The sequence below is a fragment of the Megachile rotundata genome, chromosome 2 (assembly GCF_050947335.1).
Source record: "Megachile rotundata isolate GNS110a chromosome 2, iyMegRotu1, whole genome shotgun sequence".
NCBI classification, from domain to species: domain Eukaryota; kingdom Metazoa; phylum Arthropoda; class Insecta; order Hymenoptera; family Megachilidae; genus Megachile; species Megachile rotundata.
The window spans coordinates 10,641,128-10,666,900 of NC_134984.1; the positions used below are offsets into that span (position 1 = coordinate 10,641,128).

Genomic DNA, 25,773 nt, shown 5'->3' on the forward strand with positions numbered 1-25,773 from the left:
TTCGATGTTAATATTGGGTATTGTTCTTGTGTTTAGTATGCTTTAGGTTAGATTAATATCAGAGCACGTACAATAATATTTTCTAGGAATATATATTTGAATATTAAATAACTGATTTGTTTTCATATTAAGTATATTTTGAGCTTGTAGATTGGACAATTATTTGATCTTCAGAACATGGAGTACGTTTGTGGAAATGTATAATGCATAATCAAAATTTGAATTTTATTATACAAATCTAAAAATTTTCAAATATGCATATCTGTAGGTTTATAAAACTTCAAATTTCTACAGTATGAGGACTCAAATTGAGATTTGCTAATTTGGAGGCTTGAAGATTTGATAGTTTGGAGTTTTCAAATTTATAGATAAGAAAATTAGGAAAATTGGAAACGTGAGAATTTAAAATTTAGAAAATTTACTGACAATTTAAAAATTTGGAAATTAGAAAATCTGGAAATCTGGAAGTCTGGAGATCTGAAAATGTGCAAAGTTAAGACATTTTTGAGTATGATAATTTAGAAGTTTGGAAATTCGGGAACCTACAAACTTGAAAACTTGGAAATCTGAAAATTGGAGAACTTGGTAACCTAGAAATTTGGAAACTTGGAAATAAGATAGTTTGAATACCTTTATTCAAGTTTAAAAGTCTCAAACACAGTTATTATAATTATTACAAACGGCTATAACACCGGCAGTGGAACTGTAGATTACAAATTCTGAATCTTCAGAGTCCCAGTTTTGTATGGTGCTTTCGACTATGAAAATAAGAGGACGAATACTGTCAGGAATGGAATTTTAGGATTGAGATTAGTGAAGAAAAGCAAACGCATATCGTCAACAACCCTCGACTTGGCGCGTAGGAGGTCGACCCACAGCAAAGGAAACTACTCGATCACTTCTACCCACATCTTGAACAGTCCCACTATGACGTTCTGACGTCCAAGACTACTGCTTCAGACGTCCTTGTTCTTTTGTTCAATTGTTATATATGACCGATATGTGAGCAATCATTTTGGTATATTCGTTTTTTGTTCAACTTTCCCACGCCGTAGCATTGATAAAAATATCAATGATACCTCAAAATACCTCCAGATTTCCAGATTTTCTAATTTCCAAATTTTTAAATTACCATTGAAAAATTGATAAATTCTCAAGTTTCCAAATTTCCTAATTTTCTTATCTATGAATTTGGAAATTTCCAAACTATCAAATCTTCAAACCTCCAAATTAGCAAACCTCAATTTGAATCCTCATAATCTAGTTTATAAATCTACAGATATGCATATTTGAAAATTTGTATATCTCAAAAGGCAATATTAGTAATCTACAGAAAATTGAATACAAATATATTCTAAATTATTAGAGATTGACATGAAAGTAGATTTGCTCGATATAAATTTCCCGCTCGTTTGTACAACAAGGCCTAATTTAAAAGGACAGCATAAATCAGAGATCAAAGGTGCAGATAAAAAGTGTCGCCTCTGGTTTACTCTGTGCTATTATGTTGTAAAAACAAACTCATATTGGAGACATATCATCTGGTTCTTCCTTCTGCGCACCAACTTGAAGATTGCCAACAGCAGGTACTTGAAAAATATGGTTAGAAGCACCGAATATGAGCCTGATCGTACTAGATTGCCCAAAAACAAGGTTTGATTACATGAATATTGGAATGAGTTCATTGGAACGAACGTTCAGGAATTTGGACAGAAATGCAAGAATGACCTGATTTTTCGGAGCTGAGAGTTGATTAGGATAAGTGCAAGTCGGTGGTGGAACGATTCACAGGACCGATACTTACGGATGATTATTTTCCGTACCATCTCGATATGTATGTGTTCGTTTCTTTCGACTGAAAAAACAAAGCAAGACATGAGTACAGCAAAAGACCGTACGAAGGAAAGTCGCTCATGTGCATCGGGTTTTGAAGAAAGATTCCCTTGTGGATTGTGGAGCTGGAATTCATCAACAGAATCTTCTGTAAGAGGCGAATAAAAGGAGGTTGTGTCGGAACATGTTATTACGGAGACTATAATAGTACAGACGAGGGTCAATTGGATTAGAAGTTACAGTTAACATGATTACAGGACTGTGATAATAAAATCACGGGATAATTAGATTTAGGGGAGTAGGAATTTTGGGGATGTAGGGATTTGGGGATGTAGGGATTTAGGGATTTAGAGATTTAGGAAGGTGGGGATTTGGGGATGTAGGGATTTGGGCATGTAGGGATTTAGGGAGGTGGGGATTTGGCGATGTAGGAATTTGGGGATATAGGGATTTGGGGATGTAGAGATTTGGGGATTTATAATTTGAAGATATAGAGATTGGGAGATTTAGGAATTTGGGGATATAGGAATTTGGAGATTTAGGAATTCTGGGGTGTAAGAATATGAGGAAATGGAAATTTAAGGATTTTGGAATTTGGGCATGTGGAAATTTGGGGAAGTAGAAATTTGGGGATTTGGAAGTTTGGGGATGTGAGAATCTGGGAATGTGGGAATTTGGGGATGTAGGGATTTAGGGATATGGAAATTTGGGCTTTTAGGGATTTGGGAATGTAAGGATTTGGGGATGTGGAGATTAAGTGTTGTAAGGATTTGGGAATGTGAGGATTTAGGGATGTGGAGATTTGAGGATCCAGAAATCTGGAAATGGAGGGATTTGAGGAGTGTAAAAATTTGGGGATATGGAGATTTGAAAATTTAGACATCTAGGGATGTAGGGATTTGAGGATATGGAGAATTGGTAATCTAGATATCTGGAGATGTAGGGATTTGGGAAATGTAAAAATTTGGGAACCTAGACATTTAGGTGTATAGGCATCTAAGGTTGCAGAGATTTTGGGATATGGAAACTTGGGGGTCTAGATTTGGAGATACATAGATTTTAGAGTTTAATCCCTTGTACTATAAATTATTTGTCAGGTGCGTCAGTCAGAACTGACTAATTACAGTTACAATATTAAAACAGACAAAAAAATTTGAAATGTTATGTCAATATGTTATTATACAATTGTTTCCTATGCAAATTATAATTGTACTTAAACTCCAAATTGAAGCGTACTAAAAATTCTATTAAAATTAATCACGGCCGAAGTATGAGTGCGTCACGACTTGTCAAAATAGTGCAAGGTGTTAAATCTTTTAAAATGTAAAAATTTAAAAATTTTTAAAATACTTCTTTCCTTTTTGCTTTCTATTTTTAACAATAAACCAAGTATAAGCAAAGAAAGAAACGTAAAAAATTCGATTACCAAATGGTAAGGCTACTAGTTACTAATATAATGTATACGCGCCCTAAGGTCCTGCTAGAATGCCTTACTGACAAGTTCACTGTCAGCTCTCCGGCAAAACTCCCTTTTTTCTTTTCCGTCATCTTTCTTCCAGCTATCAAGTATAATATTTCCCGAACTATTGTGCTTTATGATTATTTCTCATTACGATCATATGTTTGTACGTTACTTCAAAAAGCAAGCACATATCGCATAAAATCAGCGTGTACCGGTTTTTGGGGTTAGTTTCGTCGGCTCCGTGGCGCGAAAAATAAGTTTGGTCGCACGAACGCACGCGGACGAGAAAACGGCGGCAATAGGGCGTTACGATACGTTGCGTCATGTACCAGACGGTTTTCCGGATAGGACAGTAATTTGGCGGCGCGGCGCAAGCGCCGCAAGGCGGGTCCGGGTCAACGGCAAAAACCCGGTCTAGTCGTACGACGAACGTCAAGCCGGTCTGTCGGCGTCGCGACGCTTCGCAGCCACGCGAACGCATCCGTTTCCCCCTCTATCCAGCGAGCTTTGGAAAACGAAGCAACAGGACGAGTCTCCATTAAACTCACCCTCTTCGAACATTCGCCGAAGAAACTCAACCAATCGCGTTAACCAGTGTCAACATTCGAAAGTGAAACATTCAACCGTCGCTCTGTAACTAGTCGCGTGATCTATGACTGTACTCGTTTGAAAATCGGTGCGCGCGATTCGAAACCGTTACGTGTCGAAGTGGATCAGTGAGAGTTGCACGGAGAGGGTGGAAAGCGTTGTGTCGCGAGCTGGAAGTGATGTCGGTAAACAGAGGTAAATAAGTGCTCGTAGACACCGTATATTCGTTTCGTTGGTGGAATATCAGTGCGGACGCGCGGAATTCGATGGCAGTTTCGTACTCGAACCGAAGAAAGACGTGAGACGGACCGAGGTCGACGCACCTGTTTTGTTTTCCTTCTTCCGTTGGTAGCAGTAGACCAGTTACTAGTGTCGTCGTTAATTGGAGGAGTGCTGTGATGAAGCAGTTCTGTTGATACCCGGGAAGTTTCTCGGGAGATGATCCAGGGGATCCACGATCGATTGGGAAACTGCAGGTGGCTTTGCTTCGACTACGATTCGAGAGCCTCGCGTGCTCGAACAGGTATGCGAATTTCGAGGTTCTTAACTACGGTTAGATGTACTATGGTACGGTAGTGGGAAGCGTGAAAGAGTGATTTAATTCGATGGGTTCTATAAATAGGCAAATTCTGTCATTTGTGATTATTAGACTTTTTGAACTTCGAAACTTTTAAATTTTTGCAATTAAAAATTTTGGAACGTTCAAATTAACTAGTTTTGAAAATTAAATTTTGGATTTTGAAAAGGAAGAAATTGGCAAATTTTACAAATTCCGTATTTTCCAATATTTTAATTTCCAAATTCGTTATTTGTTAACTCACAGAATACTGATTTTCCAAATTTTCAGAATTACAATTTTTTAATTTCCAGAGTTATAATTTTTCAAATTTTCTAAATTATCATATTTCAAATTTTCTACATTACATTTAAACTTCTAAACCCTCAAATTTCTAAATTACAGATTTTCTGAATTTTAACATTCTTAATCGTCAAATTCTTAGTTGCCAAATTCTTAATCGTCAATATGTACATTTTTTAATAGTCACATTTCCTGCTTTCCAAATTACTAAAATTACTACTTTTCTAATTTTAAAAATTCTTCAACCGCAATATTCGTCATTTATTTAATTTCAAATTTCGATTTTAAAAATAACTGGATATATTATTTCAAAATACCTAAATTTCCTATTATCCTAATTTTTAAATTGTTAACTTTATAATAATTTTCCAAATGTTCATATTCTTAAATCTTTTCATTTTGTATTTCATAAAATCAAATTTGAAAATTCTCACATATTCAAATTCCCAAAACTTCAATTTTTTATTGTTTAAATTTTTTTTTCCTAAATTTTAAGTTTTGTATAGTGCAAATTTTCACACTTTGTAATTTTGTATGTTTAAGCTTTAGAATATCAAATTCTAGTATATTCAAATTTCTAAATTTCCAAAAATATAAATTCCCTATTTTTCAAGTTTCAAATATTCAAATTCATTGTCTTTCAAATTTGAAATTTCTTAATTCTCAAATATGTGAGTTTCTAAATTTTGCAAATTGCCTATGTTTTATGCTTTTGAACTTTTAAATTTTCTATCCTTTCCTCACTTTTCAAATTTCTATATTTTCAAATACATAAATTTTCAATTGCTCGAATTCTCTACTTTCTTAATTTCCATTTTACCAAATTTTCTAATTTCTGACATTTTCTTCTTTTCTTTAAAATAAATTGTCAGTAATAAAAATGATCTATTTTCAATAGAATACTGATATCACAAGTTTAAATTGTCATTTTAAATTAATACTTCAAAAACTGTTTTTATTTTTATACTGATACTTCAATTATTAACATTTCAATCTCTATTTTTTATCGAACTATTTTTTATCGAATGCATCGCAAGTTTGATCACTCTATACATTGAAAAACGTGCATCAGCTCTTGAGTAATATGAGTACAATGAAGAAAAAATACTAAAGTTTTATTTATCACCAATTTGACTCCCAATTAGGGTTAAGGTCTTACAAAAATTGCATTTATTCACTAATTAAATTCAACCTCAACACATCACGAAAACTCGTGCTCCGTGTTTTTCCTTAATAATTCAAAAACGAAGCTTCAAACCCCATTTTTGCAAAACAAATTCTTGTTGAGAATTACCTCCTCTGCCACTCTTTTTAGGGAGTTATACTAATTATACGACATCCTGTATAATAACATACGATAATTTGCATTAAATTTAAAAGTAACATAAAGTAATAGTAAGGTAAAGTGAAATGAGTCAAAAATTGTTGAAGGAAGAAAAACAAAAATAAGAAATTGATAATTCTTATAATAATAATGTAGTAGTAACATATGATGTTATGCCATAAATTTAAAAATAATATAAAGTAACAGTAAAGTAAAGTTAAATGCACTAAAAATTGAAGAAGATAGAAAAACAAAAACAAGAAATTGATAATTGTTATAATAATAATGTAATAATAACATATGCTAATATGCAATAAATTTAAAAGTAATATAGAGTAATAGTAAAGTAAAGTGGAATGCGTAAAAAATTGTTGAAGGAAGAAAAACACAAATAAGAAATTGATAACTGTTATCATAATAATATAATAATGACATATGATAACATGCAATAAATTTAAAAATAATATAAAGTAATAGTAAAGTAAAGTTAAATGCATCAAAAATTGAAGAAGAAAGAAAAACAAAAATAAGCAATTGATATCTGTTATTATAATAATATAATAAGAACATATGATGATATGCAATAAACTTAAAAACTAATAGTAAAATAATAGTAAAGTAAAGTGAAATGCATCCAAAATTAAAGAAGAAAGAAAAACAAAAATAAGCAATTGATATCTGTTATTATAATAATATAATAAGAACATATGATGATATGCAATAAACTTAAAAACTAATAGTAAAATAATAGTAAAGTAAAGTGAAATGCATCCAAAATTAAAGCAGAAAGAAAAACAAAAATAAGAAATTGATAATTCTTATCCTAAGGGATGGCATTCCCATAACCTCAATGTCCCGATAGCGAGGTTAGCGTACGCTAGGTAAAGGTGTAGAGGGGATAAAAGCGTGTTAGATGGAACGATGAAAAGGAAATTGGTTCGTATCGACCTCTTCTCTTAGTTAGTTGTCGACGAATGCACATGGTGCACTTCGAGGAAAGGTCGATCTATCGAATCGCTGCTTCGAAGAAAAAGTTTTTAAACGATTCCTTTGTAGTATGCATACCTGTGCGTTGACACGAATGTAGAGAAGTTGGACAAAATAACAGAAACTATTTGTACATTACACTCAAGTAGACTGAAGCAAAATAGTTTCATTAGAATGTTGCAACCAATAGCTTCTCAATCGTTTCTGGGCACTCGATATAAATTCTTTCTGTACAAATTGTTAAAACAAAATCAAATGTGGTCACTAACAATCTAAGAAGGTGCATGTGACCTTAAGCATTCAATTAAAAAAAAAATAATAACTTGTTTTTGTACATCAAATATAAATTGTCTTTTTTTTATTCAAATATTTTAGAAGCTATTAGAGGTAGATTTATACTATATTAGAAGATGATTGTTGCTGAAAGTGTAACGAAGAGGAAGGCTCCATGGTCACCTCCCTAGGGTAAAGCGTTTTGGAGATATTAATTTCTGAATAAATTCTAACAATCTGGAGGTCGGATTAAAATCGAACGTTTACAGCCCTGAGACTTTACTTCTAATTGTTGTAAGTTAACGAAGGACACATTTGATTTAACCGCGTTTGATGTGTAAAATGTGTATAAATGTGGCAGTGATAGGGGTAGAGATTTGATACTTGTAGATTTCTAGAGATTTGTAGGGATTTGAGTATTTGGGAATTGGTTAAGAATTTGGAAAATTTGGAGTATGAGGATTTTAAGATGTGGGAAACTTAGGATTTGATAAATGTGGGGTTTAATGTAGCGATTTGGTAGTTTAGGAAAATTTAGGGATTTGGTTGTGTAGGAATTTGAAAATTTAAGGATTAGGTTGCGTAGAAATTTGAAAATTTAGGGATTTATGGAGCTAGGAATTTAGTAATGTCATGATTCAGGAATTTAGGGATTAAGTAAACTACGGATATGTAAATCTATGGATTTGGGTAGGTATTTGTGTGCTTGGGAATTTTATACAGGTTTTTGGAGATTTCGAAATTTTTTAACACAGGTGTTGGTGGATTTAGAAATTTGGTGACAGGTATTTGAGAATTTCAGATTTTTGTGACATAGGTATTCGGAAATTTGAAAATTTGGTGAAATAAGTCTTTGAGAATCTAAGAATTTAAATTATTTTGTTTTATTTTGAATCTAAGAAGTGGTTAAGTTATTTTGTGTAACCATTATGCGTGTGTTACATAGCATCGATTATGTTCTTCGAGACTATAGCACTTGCAGTTTTTAACATCGAACGTAGTACAGTGTCGAGGTCATTTCATAGAGTGTCGTAGACTCTTTATGAGATGCATTGTTTAAATCGATTATTTACTGACGGGTTTATCGGGAAGTTGGGTAGATGACAGGGACAAGAGGATTTCATTTAAAATGAAAATACATGATACAGTAAAATATCGATTATTCAAATTAATGGACGGACAGACCTGTTTCTTTAAATGGTTTGTGAGATTGTTTCGTTTTGACGATATAAAAATATTGCAGAGTAATATTAATAATAATATTTGCATTACTACTGTTATTATTAATGAATACTATAAATATTAAAATTTAATGAATAACTAATAATATGAATATTATAACTGTTATAAATACTATGAATATTTGAATATTACAATTGATGGATTGTTCGTATTGTGTTATTTTTCTACGAATTATTACGATAAAAATACAGTTTGGGGATAGAAAATTTAAAAAAGGAGTTAAGAGTAATAAGATTTATAATTTGCTACAAATTTTCTACTTGTTGGTTCTTTCTTTCTTTATAAAATTGTTTAATTCCGCTACGCTGAGAAGAACTCATGTTTAAATTTTTTAAATATTCCCGCGAAAAATGGGGGCGCTTAGAGAGATTGGTTAGAAATGTTCTATTAGCAAATATATACGTCTATAACACTATTTGATACATCTTGAATAATTTTAAATATTCAATTATAGTTTTATTTTTCAAAATATTTAATTTTATTAAGCAATGACATCTTTTATCTGCAATGGAGTCAAATAGAAATTATAGATTACTATTAACTCTGTTGTGAACTGAACTTATTAGTTAATAAAGTTAAATATTAATGAAAAGAAAGTTCAGTGCAACTTTCCCTTTCAATATGATACATTACTACAATGTATTACACAAATTTATCTAATTTTTTTACTGTACTGAAATATTAAAATTAAGAATTTTCAAGTTAAAATTAAAAATATGGTAAGCATGATTAGAATACTTCTAAACTTCTAATAATTAGAATACTGTACTTTATTAATAATTACTATAAACTATTTGAAAAATATGTAGCTAATTAACAAGCAATATAGTTTTACAAATTCTAAAAAACTTAAATAAATACATGACAAACAGTTTAAAATAAATTTCACAATTTAGCACAAGCTTCCACAAACATCTGACTTATAATTTTACAGAGTTTATGATTTAAACAAATCATACATTTTAATTGTACAAATTATTTAATAAATAAAACCTTTACTTAAATTATAACTATTGAAAATTTTATAAATCATTCAGCTTTTTTAACAATTCAAAAGAGAAAGAATTCCCTGTTTTACTTTAATATTCAACTCAATTAAAATTAGTTTAATATTATTTAACGATATAGAAGAATAATATACAATTTCGCTTTCCTTTATTCATAGTATCATTTTTCTTCTCTATTTTATTAAAAATGTAAGAAGGATCATTATTCTCAATTGCATATCCGACATACACCGTTTCTTTCAATTACTACCGAATATCGTCGTAATCACAATTTTAAAATTCAAGTATATTGCGTCCAATTTGGCTTATATTGTCATTTAACCCAAGAGGGGTGTCCCGCTGAGAATTTCTCTCGCGTTGCTCGAAGATTTCCGATAAACTTATTATTTCTCGTTATATTCTCTCTCGTCGTAAAACGAAACCATGAAAATTGCTTCTCAACTATCCGAATATTCTGCTAATATATTTAGAATATACATAAAATGTTCTAATATATCGTGAAATAAAGCAACATATAATCTCGAAAATATTAATTCGTCAGAGAATTATTGCTTGCGACACATTACTAACGCGACAAAATAATGGGATGCTCTGCATTTTCCATCGAGTCACTTCGGAAATAGGTCAGTTTTAGGATTTCATTTAAAAATAATTAAATGTCATATAGTTGAACGACATTTTATACCATTTTCGCAATACTCGTGATATAAATGAAACGTACAGTAACGTTCAGAAGTTTCAGTACACACATTTAAAAAAAAATCATTTTTCATTCTGTTTCACATATGCACATATAAAAATTCTAAAATAATATAAACATATCAATTCTGAAATAATAGAGATATGTTGTGTATATTAAACTACTTTAAAAATGATGTTTATAAGTCGGAAAAGTGTGCACAGTTTTGAACAGAAAAAATTAAGAACCTTTAACACTACAACAGATATATTCAGTAAAATTTAAATTTATTGAAACAAAAAGAAATACTGCATGTTTTGCTGTAAAAAAATATTTTCAAGCATCAGTGATTTTTCAATAGAATTTCGAGTCAATTCAATTCAATTTTATTGAAAATAAAAAATGTGAAGTTATAACCTTGAAAATGCATAGATACAGAGTTCAAGGGTTAAATCCAACCTAATAAATCAATGAAGATATAAGAATCCTTGTCATCGGAATAGTTCCATGTCGATCGTAAATTATAACGCAAATTGATTTAATAGAACGGTTATGCGATACAGCAGCAAAATTTTAGTCTTACGAAATCTAACAAATAATCACGACACAGATTAATACGACGTTTGAAACAATATTTATGAAGGTGTATCGAACGGTATTAGTAAACAGGTTACGAAAGAATAAATCGATAAATTGTTGCCGATGTTTGCTTAACAAACACAGGTTCCCTGTAATTATGTGACAGGGAGAATTAATAGAGCTTTGTTCGATTAAAGTATCGGAGACTTTCTCCGGTAAGGTGAAATAAATGTCACGTTTCGCGTTTTCTGTTTTATTGCATTGTTGCGCGCGTGTCTCGATCATAAATTGTAATCGACGTTTAATATTCTCATTCGATAGTGATTTATGTTATCATCCAAAGAACGTTATATTTTACTTTCACTTTTACTTATTTTTGTGTTGAATTTAAGTTGTGATATTAAAACATTTCATGAATAGTTTCTTGGCAGAGTTCAAACATTGCTTCAGTATTCGAAAATTAGTAATTCTTGAGAGCTAAAAAATTCGGATATTTTAATAATTGAAGACCAAAAATTCGAATATTTTAGTTGACTTGAAGATTTGTGTATTTTTATTTTAATCATATAAAACACAAAAATATATGTATTTTGTCAACAGTGTGATGGTTAAGAATAAACCTAATTATGTTACCTACAATAATAATAATGAACCTAGCAATTATTTTCTTTTACAATAATAATAATAATAAATATAACAATGTTATAATACAGCAATAGTAATAATAAACCTAGCAATTATTTTCTTTTACAATTATAATAATAAATATAACAATGTTATAACACAGCAATAGTAATAATAAACCTTGCAATTACTTTTTATTTCCATAAAAATAATAAATGTAACAAATTTGTAATGCAGTAATAGTAATAATAAACCTAGTAATTATTTTCATTAACAATAATAATAATTATAAATGTATCAATGTTATAATACAGCAATTAATAATAATAAACCTTGCAATTACTTTTTATTTCCATAAAAATAATAAATGTAACAAATTTATAATGCAATAATAGTAATAATAAACCTAGCAATTATTTTCTTTTACAATTATAATAATAAATATAACAATGTTATAACACAGCAATAGTAACAATAAACCTAGTAATTATTTTCATTAACAATAATAATAATAAATGTGTCAATGTTATAATACAGCAATAATGATAATAAACCACGAAATTATGTTTGTTTACAATAATAATAATGAAACTAACAAAGTGATGATACAACACTAAAAATAATAAATCCAGTAATTCTTGTTATACAATAATAATAATAATAATAATAAATTTAACAGTGTTATAATATAGCAATAATAATAATAAACCTATCAATTATTTCTTTCTACATTAAGCATATTAAATGTTATAATACAACAATAATACTAATAATAAACCTAGTAAATATTTCCTTTCGCAACAATAATAATAAACCTATTAACGTTATCTATAGTGCTAATAATAAAGAACCTATCACAGTATTCAAAACCTTTCACAATAATGACAAAACTAATGATAGTATGTGTGCAATAATGGTATACGAAACCGTTGAGCGTGGACGAGCGATCTGATTAAGCGAGAAACGGGAACAACCCGGTTTCCTCGTTGACCCTACACGTGTACATGTGTTAGGAGCTTTAAAACAAATGGGAATATCATGGTAATGCTCTATTATCAATCATCCCGTTGTAACAAGACACACGCGACGTCTTCAAGGCCTTCGAGTGCAACGATTCCCTTGATTACTGATTGCGTTTTCGACCGATGAAATTCCGTTGTCGAACCAGCAACGTCCTTCAGACCTTAACAATCTTCACTTCGTGCAATTAGTGCTATTTGAGACGAGCAAACAGAACCGTACGCATTGTTTTCCTAGCTGATTTTAGAATTCGAGGACACGGTTTGGATAATGATTAACGAAATCAGCTCTTGTTGTTCGTGTGTAATTTTCTGAGTTTTTTCTTTTTTGTGTAATTTTTTCAAATGAAGGTGAAGAGAATGTAAGTGCATGTTTCAATTTAGGCGAATGATGTCATCAATTTACAGACGGAATATGAATGCGAGGATTGTTGATGTTTATTTATTATAAGGGTGAAAGTTGCCATTGGTAAATACGAGTGATTTAATGTGTGAAGAATGGAGCTTATGAAGTTAATTGTCAAAAATGGGAGAGCTATAGAAGGTGTTGCATAACGTACAAAGCCTATTGATCGAACTGTTCATGTATTGTGTTCGATGAGTATGTACAGAAAAAACGTATGGTACGTGAAATTTTTAGATGTTACATGATTAAATTCGCAAACATTGATAAAATTGTTCAGTACATTTTCAAATTACAAATGTTTAGATCTTCAAATTCTTAAATTTACAGAGTTTCAAATTATCAAATTATTAAATTGGTACATTTTTATATTGTCAAGATATCAATTTATCAATTTATCAATTTATCAATTTATCATTTTATCAATTTATCAAGTTATCAATTTATCAAGTTATCAAGTTATCAATTTATCAAGTTATCAAGTTATCAAGTTATCAAATTATCAAGTTACCAAGTTATAAATTTATCAATTTATCAGTTATTAATTTATCAAGTTATCAAGTTATCAATTTATCAAGTTATCAAATTATCAAGTTCTCATTTGATAAATGCATCAATTTATCAAATTATTAATTTACCAATTCATCAAGTTATTAATTTACCAATTTGTCAAGTTATCAGTTTATAAATTTATCAATTTATGAAGTTATTAAATTATCAAATTATTTCTAAATTTCAAATTACCAAATTTCTAAACTGCCAAAAACCTCGAGTTATGAAATTTAAAAATTTCTAATCTTTCAAATTTTCAATCTCTAAAATTCCCAAATTCTCAACTTCCAGAATTTCCAACCTATCAAATTTTCTAATTTCTAAATTTACAAACTTTTATATTTGTTAATTTTTTAAGTTTCAATCCCCTAATTTTTCAAATTTGCGCATTTCTAAATTTCTAAATATTTAAACATTCGAATTTCCAAATTCTCACACTCTACTTTGGATGTTCTGAACATTTCAATGTTACAATTAATAGATTGCTAACATTGCTATACTGTTTCTTTCCAATGTTTACTCCCCAGTTAAACCCTATTTTGATAAAAAGCTAGAACTATAATGAAGAATATAAACGAAAGATAGTAAAACCAACAAAGTACATAAAAACAACAAGCCGTACGTTTTCTGTTATGTTGCCTTCTTGTCCATTTTTCCTCTTTTAAAAAATCCTTTAATTTCCTTAAGTCAGTCATACTTGCCGTTTAAATTTTTTAAACTTTCCCGCGAAAAGAGACAGCGCTGAAAGCGGTCCTAAAAAATGGAAGATACCCATACAGTCGGCATGAACCTAGGATTAACGAGATTTTATGAGCAGCAGGATTATCTGGCTAAAAGAATGAAAGGGACCGGATGAAATTAACCCGGGCATTTTTATTTAAACCGCTACGAGTTAACTTTTCAAGACACTTTCCTTTGAGCTTCTTTTTTCCTTTGTATTGCCTCCATCTGTAATTGCGCGAGATGTAGAATTATGTTTCCCGTGAAGCTTTTAATTACTTCTCTGGGATTTTCCATCTGCCTCGGTTGCTCGTTGATCCAACTTCTTTTTCAATTTTTACTTTCTTTTCTGTGGAAGTTAAGCTGCGAAAAAATGCGGCAACCAGCTCGAATTTCTGTGAAATTTGTGTACGCTACATCATTAAAATGATCTTTCTTTGAGATGCAAAGCTCCACAGGAAGAATATTACTGATTTGCATGAGGACTCGATTCGTCATAATTATGCTTTTTTACGAAACTTTTAATTGCTACCCAAGGATTTTTCAGGTGAAGCTGGCATATGTTGACTAATTCGATTTTTTTTAACTTTTTCTTTTTGTAAACGATGTGGTATGGATGATGTGGTGATGTGGTATGATATTATAAGATGCATTGATTAGGTTATATTCAAAAATACAATACTTCAATATTAGAGTTATTATTATAATTACTAGAATTATTTAGCGAAATATGGAAGAATTTTTTTTATTCATTGTTAGAACAAATTAGTGTGAAAATATTTGAGCTTGCGACAACAGATTGAGAGAAATATTTCTGGTTATTAGTAATTTATTGTATTTGTATTTGACTTTACTAAGATTGAAGTATTACATTTTGAATAAATTACTCAATTTTTGTTATTCAAACTTTAAAACTTTTAAATTGAAGATTTTTCATATTTTCGAATTTGCAACTTCATGGATATACAAATTTGGAAGATTGGATATCTTAAGAATTAAAGATATTAAATTTTCAGTCATGTGAATTTTTGAAATTTCAGATTTTTAACAACTTGTAAATGTGGAAAATTAGAGATGCAAATCTTTTCAGTATGAACTGTTGCTTGTACCGAACAATTTCTGCAGTTAATATACAACATTTATATGTAATTAGGTTAAGTAAGGGATTTCATACAGATATTGTGTATAATATTCTTAAAATATTCGAAATAATATTCTTATATCGAAATTATTCGATATAAGCAAATCTTTTGAGTATGAACTTTTGCTTATATGGAATAATTTCTGTAGTTCATATACAATACTTATGTAATTGTAAACTAAAGGATTTCATACAGACATTGTGTATAATATTCTAAAAATATTCGATATAATATTCTTATATCGAAATTATTCGATATAAGCAAATCTTTTGAGTATGAATTGTTGCTTATATCGAATAATTACTGTAGTTACAACGAAACACCACGGAGTATTTTATCTATAATCAAATATTACGAAACATTTTTATTATCCACAATAAAACACTATAAACTATTTTGGTCTAAAATAAATGCCGAAGTATCATAAAAATATTCCACAGAATTAATTAAAATTCAACAAAAAAGACATTTATTGCTCATTGGCAGCGAACGTGTTAAGCGATATACCGCCATCTTGATTTATTTGCCCGATTCCATGCTAACTTCGCATCGATTTCGTTTTTGATACGCAGCTAAAACGACATCGTTAATTTCTGTTTCGTTTCAATTCGTCATAATTATGTTTCCCCGTATTTGGAGAGAAAATATTTGAGTAGAGTCCTGTTCAAGCGTTATTCCTCCTCGTGTTTCTCTCTCATCGACGTTTTCCTCTTTAAATATCACTTATCTCGGGTTACCGTGCAGCTCCGGCCCGAAAAAAAATAACTTTTCTCATCCGAATCCTCGTAATCCCGTTCCTTCCGTTTAATCGCCGGATATTTCTTACCGTTTTGTTTCATTTCGTTTCGTTTGTCCGTCATTTCTCTGCCGAGTGCACGAAACGTAAACGGCAGGTCGAAAGGTTGCATATTTGAAAAGCAGCGTTACGGAGCGAGCATAAATTTAATATTCTTCAAGTATGAATAGTAATGTTTCATATTTTCACGGTTGAAATAACAGCAGTTTTTGTTTCGTAATCGCGTTAGCTCGCGTATAAAAAGATTCGTTGAATCCCTCCGCCAGGAAGAGCGAATATTAACTTATTGAACAAATAAATTCCAATCTGTAATGAAATTTAATTAATTGCGATGAAAATTTATTTAAAAGCGAACTAAATACTTTGGCCTTGATATTCGTATGTGGAGGATCTCCTTTCGAGTACTTTAACTTGTAATTGGATTATTGTCCATTATTTTATTAACAAAGAAAGGGAAATGCATTATCACTTTTAAAAAATTTACATCTTTGCTTCGATTTATTTAAAATTTATTTATGTAACGCAATGTATTATCAATTCTGAAACATTGCCTTTAAATACGCCATTAATGGGAATATAACGAGAGTCTATCATAACACTGAGTATTTCTTTTTTAATAAAAAGTTATTTATTATCCTTAAATATCTTTCTTCTAGTGAAAACTTATGAACATGGACTTGAAATTAATATTAAATATTACTAACATAGAACAATTCCTAAATGCATGTTTCATGCAGTAATTCAGAAGGTAAATCTATATATTAATTGCAAAAAATGTACATTTTGAGACCGTGTAATGGAAATAATTTAGAAGACTTAAGGGTGGGACACCCTTTACATAAAGTGTAATATAAAGTAAAAATAAAGTTGACGAAAACTCTAAATATAATTTAGAATACTTAATTTTGTACAGAGTTTTAAAATATCAGATATTGGCAGTTAGTAGGAGTTAACTTGTAGCATCGGTGACCTATGGCGTTTATGACTAGCACAACTTTAATTCAATAAGAAACTTTTACGTTCAACTTTGCAACAAAATGGGTCAAAAGTTGGACTACAGTATAATGAATTCCGAGTAATTGAAGTTTCCTGCAATTGAATATTATGATACAATTTTTGAATCCAGTTTTAAACGTTTACCGTGTTCTAAAGGGGTTATGCTACCCTCGAAGTTTAAAAAAATTTAATTCCTACTTCTGGTTTAAATTAAAAGTTTTTAATAGTTACATAATTTTGTTCGACAACTTTTATTGTATCGTGGAGTTGAAGCAGACTCGGTGCATTTTTAAGTTATTCTGAAGGTTGTATTTTTTAAAAGGGTGCACACGACTCTTGTAGGTTGTGTGTTGCAAATTTTCAAATTCTCAAACTTTCAGCTTTATCGTTACACGAACTTGGAAACTTAGAAATCTTTAAATTTGGGATCTGGAACTTGAAATTTGAAGATTGAAGTTCAAACCTTGGAACCTGAGATTGAAACTGGAACGTTGAAATTTGAAACTTGAATCATAAAACTTGAAATTTGAAATATTTGATTTCAATGATTTAGAAATTTTACCTTTACTACTTGGTAATCTGATAAATTGGTCATTTAAGCATTTGAAACCTTGAAGAATTGAAGTATTAAAGAAAGGAACAATTGAACAATTGAATAATTGAATAATTGAATAATGGAATAATCCAATAATCCACTAATTGAATAATTGAATAATCGAGTAATTGAATAATTGAATAATTGAATAATTGAATAATTGAATAATTGAATAATTGAATAATCATAAAATTGAGTAATCGAGTAATTGAGTAATTGAAAAATTAATAAACTTATGAGTTGACAAATTGGAAAATTGAATATATAAAACCAAAAAATTTGTGACTTTGGAAGTTCAAAATTTAAAAATTTAGAAATTTCGCAATTTAGGGATTTAAGCATAGAAATATTTATCCTTATCACTCACATTATATTTCTTGTATCACAGCAATAATTGCATGATATTTTATTTTCTATAAACCTAATCGATTATTCTAACAATATTTAACTCCTTATGGCTACATATACTTTTATGTAATTACAAAAATTATTTATCATTTAACAGTAACCCCATAAAATAAATCACTAGTCCATAAATTAATTAATAATTTAAATATGACTAACAAGTGAATAAACCTATTAATTCTTTAATTTTTTGATGAATAGAAAATCATTTCCCTTTCACATACCCGTTAAAGAAGATATAATAATAATTACAAGTTAATTCTGACTAACAAAAAGAAGAATGAGCCAAAATATCCTGAAACATTTTTATTTATAATCCGATCAATACCATCGATTCTTAATCAAACTACACATCATTTTGTCGGTCGCATCGCGAACACGTGTATCAAAATGTCGTCGCTGCAAATATCTATGAACAGTGGTACTTTGTGCATATCGAAATTCCTTTCTGCGAATCTCAATGTTTACCTTCCTGGCTGGTCACTAGCAAACGCACAACTCGTATATTGTTCCTATGAGTTCTGTTTGCTTTAGTTACACACTGTGCCGCAGACCTTCTACTTTCAATTGGTACCTTTTTTTATTTATTTATCGAAACACGCTTTTCCATTTTTCAATCTCCCATTTCCACGTACGCTATAATGGATATAGAATAGACTTCAAAATGGCGCTCGCGATGATGTCCTCTGCGATATTAGGTCCGTTAAAAAATTCTATTCTCTTTTTCAATATCTAGTACGGAAAATCAAATTGAATATCAGATTGAATAAGTAACATTTTCATTGTCCTGTACATTGTCCTAGATTTCATAGAGAGATTTCACTATGGGCTATTGATAAGGATAAAATACAAAACAAAATGTCTGCAAATGGTGCGTTATTGTTATTACAGAAAATGTCGATGATTTATGAGATATTTGTTGTGCGATTTTTCAACCTAGTAAATAATAAATATTTTTTTAAAATAAATTTATAGTTATATAATAAATAATTGTCCATCAATAAAATTGCATTAATAGTAAATAATTTTCCCCAAATAAATTTGAATAAGTAACAAATAATTTTTGAAAGAAATTTCTGTAATTTTTTTAATCAACAAATAATTTAAAGGAAGAATGAAATAAATTGAAGAAATAGTTTTTCTAATTTTCCTAATTATAAAATAATTCTAAGGAGTAACATCTGAAATAAATTTAAGGAAAAATTGCTATAACTAGAAAATATTCTTCCTTTATCAGTGCATGAAAGTTCAAAACCACCTTCTATTTTCCAAAATTAAAAAATCCCTTAGTAAAGTCTGATCAAAATATCGACATGTTTATATCGTAATGTGTTGAAGTACTCCAGTTCCATTCAATTTCGATATTTATTAAAATATTGTCCGGATGTATCTCGTTTTTTTAAATCCAATTTGCGCAGCAGATTGGCATTCAATGATATCGCGCAAATTCGTTTCGAAAGTGCTGAAATAGTTGGAAAGTGTACGATATCGGTAAAACCATATTGAAAAAAATATCGGGAAAGTTAATCTTCCCGAAAATACACGTTATTTACTTTATCCGTGTAAACCAGTTCACATGCAGGCCACAGTACGCCACGATATACAATTTGCTTTGCAATATTTCCTTATCCTGTCAATATTCTTGCACGTTTAATGCTATTTCAAATGCGTGGTATGTGATTCTACTGGCAAGATTCGAAATGGAAGGTAAATACGTGGTACATCGTTTACTGGAAAGTCGAAATGAAAATCTGCTTTTATAGAAATAGTATCCTCTCATTCACCTATTTCCCTCGGATCCGTGTCCTATTTCTGCTCTACATTTATTTGAATCACTGTTATTTCAAATTTTGTTGGAAACCATTTTAAAATCTCCGATCGCTTCATCCACGTTTCTGAATTTAAAGATTAGTTTCACGAATAAAGTAAAACATTTTAAAATGAAACATTTAGATTTGAAGTAAAAATTTTGCAATGTAATTTTTCTTACTATTATTATTACTTTTGATTAAATTTTATTTTAGAACTTTTTAAAACTACAAAATGTAGTTCTTTTTTCTGGTAAATTTAATTAGAGAAATTTTGGTATTAATGTGATTAATAAATTGTATAAAAATAATTTTAGTGAGCTTAATTTGATTAAATAAAATTTTGTTGGTTCTATTTTGTTTATTATGATATTTTTTCAAATTTATTTGTTTATTTATAGTCGCATCAACAGTTTAGAGTCTATACTGTTCCTTCAAGTTTAGGATACTTCAGCAAGTTTTGGATAGATTTGTCCTTTAGTGGTTTTATATTGAATCGCAGATGGATTATATTTTGCACAAAACTTGACTGCATTTTATATGAAACATTTTCTGATATTTCCTAATTTTTCGAGTCGCACAAATGCAAGGTACAGATATTACAAATTTTCACGTTTTCTCTCGTTTGCAGTTCGTCCTCTTTTCAGTCGCTCGCGTTCCATTTGATATTTCATATCATTCTTCCTGTTATCGAGTCTTTTCAGCTATCATGTATATTCGAAGGTAGAAATGTAAATATGTACATCTTACAATTGTAGTAGTTTCTACTTCATTCTTATGAAAATATACATGTGAAAGTACTTAATGTATGAGGATGTGAATTATGTAAATTCGGTGAGAGACAAATGCTTGTGAGTTAAAAAATAAATGGAAATAAATTATTTTTGTGATATTGTAAGTGTTCTTGAAAAAAGAGTATGGATTATTATATCGACAATATGTTATATAAGTGGTATTATTAAATAGGTAGTATAATTCAGTAGATAGTATTATTAAATGTTACCCGTGTCAATTATTAATAATGCAAATTTTGAAATATTAGAATAAATTTATTAAATTAAACTTGAATTAAATTTCACATTATTATGCAATTAAATTTTTACACTGTACAATTGTTCATCACTGTATAAATAACGATTGTTCATAAAATACCAATTATTAAAAAATCGTATAACTTGTCTGTCCCTTCTTGCCTTAAAAATTTTTGCATTAAAATGCATTGATATTCTAACATTCCATTACCAGACACTTTTCATTTCATAATTTTATAAAAATTCTATTAATTGAAAATTATAAGAAAAATATTCACTGAATGACTGAATCGGTATAACACTTATGAATTGAGCCTTGTATTATGAAAAATAGAATAAACTTGTAATTAATTATTTTTCTACAAAATAGAAAACCGAACGTTTGCAAAGATTTGCTATATTTTGTTCGGTATTTTCCCAATTCACCTTTCACCTTTAGTGTTCAGAATCGTTCTATCGCTGCATCAAATTCTTCTCTGGAAAGCAATATTACTCCCTGTTTTCATCATTGAGATACCTTCTTTACTTATTTGTAGTATTCTGCTGTATGAAATGTTCCGTTTTGTACTACTTTCCGTAGACATTGCCATAGTGCGTTAATAAATTGCTTGTTGAAGATTGTTAGGTGCTTCATATAAACTTTATTAGGTTACAGCATAGGAATGTACCTTATATTACTGTAAATCTGTTTATTTAGCTGTTTATTATGTTCAGTAGTCATTATAATGATTATACAGTGACCATACATTTATTCAAATTTAAAATATCATACATTTCTATGGCAAATACGAAAGATTCCTTACAGTATTATAGCTTACATGTGCAGATATATTTTCAGGATTGCAATTTTAATTTTATGCAATTGTAATGTTCATAACTTTAATAAAAACAGTATTATAATGTATACACATGAGTATAAATATAAAATGTCAATATTTAAGTAATTTTATGTGAAACTTTAACCCCCTAACCTATAATTCTTTTGCGTCAGTGCTATCTAATTATTACAGCAGTGTTAAAATAAATAAGCAACGTTGAAACGTTAAATATACTTTGGATTTAGCAATCTTTAATTATACAAATTATAAGTAGTATCGAACTCAGAACTCGATCTATATGCAAATACGACTTAAGTTCGTCACATTTGAACTGTAACGTGCGTCACAAGTCTGACTCCATAAGCCAAGAGGTTAGGTTGATCATACATAATCTTTTAATTCATAAAATCATTAAACAATCATATACCTTGTTTTAAATCATACAAATCATTTTATGTAATGATAAAATTGAAATTATTTCATATTTTACAAATTTAGTTTACATTATTATTTATGTGAATAATTGAATTATTTCCAAATTCTTAGGCAAATTTTTTAACAATTCTGTGTAAAATACATTGATTAAATTTCATGTACACTAATCTAGGGAAGCTGTCAATAATACATGAAAACCTAATCATATTATACAACACATACACGTATATGTATATGCATATGTTGTATGTATGCGTGTATGTATGTGTGCATGTATGTGTATATGTATGTGTATATGTATGTGTACATGTATATGCAAATGTATACATATGTATATGTATAATGTATATGTATATTATATTTTAAAGCAACAAATGAACGCTTCAATAGTTTCAACAATATTTATCATTAAATTTTCTAATTCTTCTTCGCCATTATCCAATTACATCTCGAATCGAAATTTACCCTTGACTTTATTTTCCTTACAATTTAACGTCACTTCAACTTCCTTTAACCCTCTAACATTTACCTTAACCTCCCTCTTCTCATCCTTTCTGTAATCGTTTTCATTCACCATCGACTTCACCGATCTCGTTTTTGCGATCGAAATACGTACCATCACGTCGATCCCGTATATCGTACGTTTTAAATATTATCATTTCGAAGGATTTCATCTTCGTATCTCAGTTTCCCCTCTCGTTCGACAGTCGGATCGAAAAATTTCCCTGGCATTATCGTGACACGGAACGTTCTGTTTTTCCAAGCGAGAGGAATTTCCGCTTTATATTTCACGGTCTGCAGCTTCCTCGATATTCGCAGTGACCGATTTCCGAAGCCTATTCAGCATTTCTCTCCAGTTTACTTTGCTGCATTCATGCGACTAACATTGCGTTCGCTTATGAGGCTGCGATCAACCCAGACTTTTTATCGAGTGCCGCGTAAACTGTTGATACAAGCAATAACGATTTTACCCGAACACAATATTGTTCCTAGAATTTATAAATGTTTGACTGTTGATATTAATTTCTTAAGTGCTCCCTGTTGCGTCACGATCAGGATCAATATGCAGCGACAAGGACGTAAATACTGTTTATGAGGTCATAGAGGAACGATGGTCGATCAGGTAGTTGAAGGTCGTAAATCTTCATTCTAAATATTCCAATGCGTCAAGTTAAATGTTCTGTATACAACGATATACATGTATGTATCTATGTATCTAGTAGTTTGTAGATAGCTTGTATCTGACAAGTTAAACGTTGTGTAAAACTGATTGTCTTTGACTTGGATGAATGCGATGTGAAGTTGATTGACTTGGGTATTTGAAACAAGGCTACGAGCAATTGTGATGAGACCTTCAAGATGGCCAGGTCGATGAAGGCTTTAAAGTTTCTAATGTTGTAACTCGATAAGAGGTTAGATTGTGGGCGTATGGTGGCTGTAGGACCTTCACGATGGACGATCAGGTCAACGAAGGTTGCAGGCTCACACATACAAAATGTACCCTCGTGCTGATGGTCGTCGAGTGATAATGGATATCACGAATCTCAAAGACGGTTCGAATGAATTGGTATCCACGAGAGATCCGTATCAAGAACGAGTTGCTCAAAAGGGAAGACCAAACGTTGGAGGAAGGTCGAGCCGTTGAGGTGTCTACCGTAGAGGATCGGGGTCAGTTCGTAATTTGGTAAAAGCACTGATTGGTGACACGATTGAGGGATTGGTATTGTAAAACCTTTAGCTCTTAATGGTCGTAAGTTGATGATGGATGTAGGTGATCCAAGTATTTGAGTGATTTGGGTCCTATGGGTCTTGACATTGGGATACATTGCAAGGCTGATGGTTCAACTCGAGTGCATTGGCCTACTGGATAAACGTGGACTTCGTAAAGACTATACATCACAGGGGGTGTATATAGGAATATGGGAAAATACTTCTTTAAGGAAAGATGGATTTCGATGAATGGTATACGTGTTGATTTGTTAGCAAGGCTGTGGACGATAGTTTGGAAAGTCAAGTTGTGGAGACGTTCATGAAAAGTCATATGTAATGTTGCGTGTATGATGTGTAGACACGATTTGGGTTTGACTGAATGTCCATGAACTTTGATTGACCATCAACCTTGATTGAACCTTGAGTGACCTTCCGAGTTACGTGAATCATGTAACTCGAAACAGATGGAGAAAGCTAGTTTCAGACGTAAGATGAACTTTCACGTTTCAACAGATTTTAAGTAGTATTGTGGCACAAATTAAAGACACTATTCTGAACAGTATATACAGTCTATATGTTCTATAATTTTATGTGCAACTCCATATGTACATTTTTATGTACAACTCCAGAAACAATATGAAAATTCTCGGATATTTCGAAAACCTTCAAGTTCATAGAAACACCTGCATTTCTCATAATGTGCATTTTCCTCAAATAGTGGTTGACGAATTATTTTCGCATTACGGTTATGACCTACAAAATACGTCGTGGTGAAAAATTCGTTATGGAGGGCACTTTCGGTGATGAACTATAACGCTGTAGGAGCTAAGATTCTACTTTGTGGGCTTGGAGATTTTTTTGCGAAGGTTTTTTATATATACAATGTTCGACAGACTAAATTTGATGTTTAGGTTCCTTTGTAGTGGAGAGCACTGATAAAAAATTACCGCTCAATTTTCAACAGGTGTGTTTTTCATCAAATCAGCTCGATTGGAATTTTTTGGAAGTCTTGTTCATTATTAATGTATTTTATACATATATTTAGTTTCTTCGTATTGTGTGGTTAAAATTGCAATTAAATTGTCTATACTGCAATTTTAATTCTCTATGATTGCAATATTGAAAGTTTAATTGCAATTTGATTAAAATTTATAATTTAATCAAATTAAAATATATTTGTACGTATATTTATAATTAAAATAAAATGTAGTTTTCTATGTGTTGAAATACATTTTTCTATATAGTAAAATAAATTCTATGTACGATAAATGCATACGTGTCATGTATAAAAGTTATATTCTTCTGCTTAGAAATGAAATTCTAATATTAAGGTTCCGCTATAATTCAAATTGTCATAAAAGTCACCATCTGTAGTATAATAAAATATATTGATGACAAACAAATGGAGTTAATAATTAAATAAAGTTTGCAAAATGATTTTGATAAACCCTTAATCATCGTCTGTAATTTAAAAAAAAATTACATTTGAAAGAAGTAATATAAAATTATATTAAGCCTATATAGAAATTAAAGATGCAGTTATTCAATTATAACCTAATACGTTAATTTACTTTCTCAAATTAAATTACAAAATTTAAACTTATGTGGCAGATCCTATAAAACCAAAACTGCATTTCCAGATTCAAGTAATATACAAAATAATTAGAATTTCCTATTTACAGTCGTAGTAATCATGTTTAGTACATTAAGTACATGTTATATAAAGTAACCTTGTAATTTAAAATTCACAGTTGTTTCAGTGCACCACTTTTAATTAACTACTGTTCGAAACAAAAATAAAAGTGGAGCCTGAGTCCATATGTTCCCCGCGTTTTCTCGTTCTTGAAGATCTTTTCATTTTGCTCTTTATTCAGTCGTCCTAGTTG

General features: G+C 30.3%; 1 protein-coding gene and 1 long non-coding RNA gene across 4 annotated transcripts in view; one reads left to right on the forward strand and one right to left on the reverse strand.

The window, feature by feature from the left end:
- The window catches only part of LOC143265782 (uncharacterized), a 50,347-nt gene extending 46,059 nt beyond the window's left edge, over nt 1-4,288 (reverse strand). Inside the window, exon 1 of the long non-coding RNA XR_013040486.1 lies at nt 4,207-4,288. This is a non-coding gene — a long non-coding RNA (uncharacterized LOC143265782). The remainder of the gene's footprint in view (nt 1-4,206) is intronic.
- Nucleotides 4,267-25,773, forward strand: part of 5-HT7 (5-hydroxytryptamine receptor 7) — a 270,839-nt gene continuing 249,332 nt past the window's right edge. For all 3 annotated transcript variants that reach the window (XR_013040476.1, XR_013040479.1, XM_003705650.3), the window contains exon 1: nt 4,267-4,406. The gene's annotated coding sequence lies outside the window, so the exon portion shown is untranslated. The remainder of the gene's footprint in view (nt 4,407-25,773) is intronic.